We start from the raw sequence: 4,655 nt of genomic DNA, 5'->3' as shown, positions 1-4,655 counted from the left end.
TACAGTGTTTGGTCAAACCGATGTGATTAGAGCAGTATAGCTATTTACAAGTAGCTATTTACAAGTCACGCAACAAAGCAGCATTCATTCTAAACCCCCCACTTTTCCACATAAAATGTTCCACAATGCACAATGTTCAATACAGATTCACGTAAGTTACAACATTAGCTGCAGTTCTCACTCAAAAAATGGGAAAAATTCGAGCTAACATTAGCTTTGAGAAAACAGTGATTTGTTGGATCTTCTTCTAATTTTAAAAGTAAACAAACCGGACCAAAAGCGCGCTTGGAGAAAAAGCTTTATTTGGCGATGGAATCCGGCAGCATCTCTGCCTGCGAAGCTTTTAACTCAGAGAACTGTTACCGTGATCGGCCTTTTATACCATGAAACAAATGGCAACAAACAATAGATTTACACTGCTGCAACATCAACCTATGTTCCCAATGCAAATTAGGATCCTTTGATGCTGAACGCCCCTTTGTGTGGTGATGGTTGCCAATTGCCCCCCCCCGGTTGTATGCTAGACTTGATGGCTTTTGCCTGTCTTAATCAATTGCTCTTGGCTCCAACTGTAACATGGCGCCAAGAGGTGTGGTGCTTCCTTTGTAACTATGATAATAAGGCCATCAGGTTAACGGTTCTCTGATTCTGAACCACGTCTGGTCAGAAGTTAGAAGTATTATAATCTTACAGATTTAATATTAGAAAGTGTAGCAAATGTAGTGAAAGTAGTAGTGAAAACTATGAGAATCTTAATAACACCCGAGTTATTAAAATACTGAAATTCCGTGTTCCTGGGTGTGACTAAATATTTCAATACATCAAATACAATGGTATTCCCTTTTTTTACATGTTATCCTTGTTATTTGAGTCAACCGAGCAGCACGATTGCACTGACTCATCCACGGATGAAGTGAGCTTATTCATCTTAAAAATGAAGTATACAAATATTGCTATAGACAATTCATATCATATTATGTATTTTTAAAATTATATTTACAAATAGGACAGTTCACATTTATGTATCTATATTTCTGAGTACCACAAAGCATACCCACATTTGTAGGGTTTGGGTATACATCTGATGCAATTCTATATGTAAAGGATAGTAAAGGCTATTAGTTGAGATATTAACCAATTTCCATGCCTGGTTAGCATGTATAACTAATTACAGAATTCTTGTAAGTGGAATTATAACATCAGAATAATTTATTATGAAGTCATACCTTCTAGATATTCTAGAACAGCGGGTGTGCACAAGCTGAAATAAGTCACACTGGGGAGCAGTTGGAAATATTTTATAATTTGTGTGGGAAAGAATTAATATCACTATTGGAGTTGATGTCTGCCTTCTTTTCTCTCTAACCATACATACATGTGCAGGCATTCATCTGTATGTGTGAGCATGTGTCCAAAGCTTTTGTTTCTGTTTGTTCTATGGCCCATCCCCCCCTCCCTCTGTGTCTGAAGCTACTGGGCAGCCTGAGACAAAGCTGAAGTCCACAACTAATTAGGCTCATAACTCAAAAACGGTCCATGTCAGTGCTGAACTGAAATATGTCGTGAGAATCTGCACAAATTTTCCTCCATTTTGATGAATAATTTATGCCTCCAGACTTTAAGAAGATGACAGAATGACAGAAGTATAGCTGCAAGCAGCAATGAGGGGGCCAAGCAGTGAAGCAGGCCAGAGTTGCCATGTGATGTTATTACGTCACACAACTATAAGCATTCACAAGCAGTTGCATGTTAAATATAAATCCCAACTTATTAAGTTATCAGCCAAAATACTTTTTTGGTAATTACAGCACCCCCTAGAGGCAAAATACCACCAAATTTTGTGAGCATCCCCCCAATGGGGTCCTAAGTCTATGTACCAAGTTTGTTTTTGATACATGAAAGTGTTGCAGAGATATAAGCTCACTTCCTGTTTGGTGGCTTCGCTGCTGATTTCGATGCTGATTTGGCTGTGTTGGGCGAATGCTTTCAAAAATGAAAAATCCATTCGATAACTTTTGTGAGGATTGGTCTGAAGATCACGTGTGCCAAATTTGGTGAAGACTGGAGAAAATTTGTGACCTGTGAAAATTTTTTGTGTTTTCAAAAAAATCCAATATGGCAGAAAATTCAGTATGGCGGAAATTGACGTTGAAATCGGCTTGACCCAAGGATTCCAACGACACCTCATTTTTGAAAACCGGACAAACGGTTCAAAAGTTACGTGCATAAACAAAGGTCCAACTTTGACCTGTTGGTGGCGCTAGAGCGCTTGGCGCATGGTGCAAATATGAAACTTGGTCAAAAGAATCAGGGGAGGGTCCCGAATCAGTGTGCCAAATTTCACAACTTTTTACCAGATGGTTCTATGGGCTAATGGCAGAAGAAAGATGTTTAATAATTAAAGGAAACATTGGTGATTTCTTTAAACAAAATAAGATCTTTAGGGAAGATGCAAAGAGGTTCTATCGTGAACTAAGAAAACAGAAGACTGTTGTCAATGATCCACCTCCTATCAAAGCTGTGGAGGAGTTCTGAAGCAAGATTTGGGAGAATGAAAAATGTTACAATGATAGAGCCACCTGGATCCTCGAACAAGCTGAGCAGCACAAAAATTTAGAAAGTCAAGAGTGGACTGATATAACTGTTACAGAAACTGCTGATGCCATCAAGAAAACCAGTAAGGAAGGCTCCAGTGATATATGGGATGGCCAATTTCTGGATAAATATCCTGCCCAGCATACACAAAGACCTTACATATGCATACAACACCATTATCAGGAATTCAGAGAAAATCCCAACTGGCTGACAGGAGGTATCACCTACTTATTCCCTTAGACTAAGACCCAGAACCCCAAAAGCTGCAGACCCATCACCTGCCTGCCCACCATGTGTAAGATCCTAACCTCCATCATCACTGAAAGGACTTACACTTTACTTGACCACTTAACCTTCTACCAGCAGAACAAAAAATGTTGCAAATGAGGTAGCAATGGATGCAAGGACAAATTTTTCACTAATAAGGCAATCATAGAGGAGACCAAATCAAAGAAAAAGAACCTGTCTAATGTTTGGGTTGATTGATAGTGTGCCACACTCCTAGATCTTGAAAAGCTTAGATTTATATAAAGTTTGGCTAATTAACATCCAATTTATTAGAGAAAGCATGAAGACCTGGATGACCATCCTAAACCTCCACTATGTGGATGGAACACTAACATCTTCTAGGGAGACTCACTGTCACCATTGCTCTTTTGTATTGCATTAGCACCCCTTATCACTTAACAACTGTGGTTTTGTTTTTGAAATGCAAAAAAATAAACCATCTTTTTAATATGGATGACCTAAAAACATTTGCCAATAATGATGACCAACATATAGGTCTACTTAACATTGTAAAGACCTTCAGTGATGACATCAAAATGGAGTTTGGGCTTGTTAAGAGTGCAAAAGACACCTTTAAAAGAGGAAGGATCACCAATAGCTCTGACGTCAATCTTGACAACACCATTAGCTAACATTATTGTGATTAGGCTACTGTAATCTGGCACAAAATATTGGCCTATCCCTTAGCATAATGACTGAAACGTCAGCTGAAATCTTCTTATACGTGCAGCACGATTAAATGAAAATTGTTGCATTGCATAATCGATAAATCTATAAGGCATGTGAGAGGGCCATGTGTCACTTCAAATAAGCCACAAAGTAAGTACAATCATGAACTCCATTGTAGTGTGCGAGAGTGCTTTTCTTCAACACAAAAAGTTGCATTGTGATGACGTAAGCATGCTTGGGCCCGGAACGTTAAGCGCAATGTGAGCGCAGACCAGCGGGGGAGTGGGGAGGGGTGACAATTGTACTCGGGCACGGTACAAGGCAACTGGGCATAATGTGAGTATGCCCTTAATGTCTGTGAAGTGGGGGACTGCTGTTTTATTTTTGGATCAGGCAGCTTAAAGATTGTGTCCCCTAAACAGTGCCCCAGGATCAGTTGATGCCTAACTCTCAAAATATCTCAAACCATTACATCAAAAAATGATCCAGGGTTTAGGATTGAGACCACAGACTGACTGCACCTTTAAATGGAAACGGGTATGTGTGACTGCAGTTAATGGAGCAGAGAGTGGCACATCTCCCAACTGCAGTGCTCTGGCAATTTGGGTTGCATGTATTGATCACCACTACCATTGTGCTGATGTGCTTAAGCAAACACTGAAAATAAACATTCAGGCCAGCTGTAATTACTTAATCCCAACTAATGTGATTTGAATAAAGTAATGCAGGTTCTGCAAGCCTTAAAGTGTGCCTAAAATGTCAGAAGCCAGTCTGAAATGCTTATAGAACTTCATGGGGCTGAGGAGCAGAGAGAACTGGACTGGGCTGACATGCTGACAGAACTAGGCTCGGTTCTGAAATTTAGTGCTTCAGCAGCATTGCTTATGTTCTTCAGCAGACTCCTTGATCAAGTTTATATTATCCACAGTAACACATATCAGGTTAAGCGGTTTGCTCAGGGGTGCTGGGCTGTGGTCTACCTGCAATTCTGACCTGTGTCCCTAACCATGACATTAGTCCCATTGCCAACATGACTCACCTTTAACGTAACTTTGCTTCCCATGTACTAATATTTATGTGGTGACTTGGAAACAAGGCACAGG

This window comes from Megalops cyprinoides, chromosome 8 (genome assembly GCF_013368585.1).
Source record: "Megalops cyprinoides isolate fMegCyp1 chromosome 8, fMegCyp1.pri, whole genome shotgun sequence".
NCBI classification, from domain to species: domain Eukaryota; kingdom Metazoa; phylum Chordata; class Actinopteri; order Elopiformes; family Megalopidae; genus Megalops; species Megalops cyprinoides.
Note: the sequence above shows the minus strand (reverse complement) of the source record.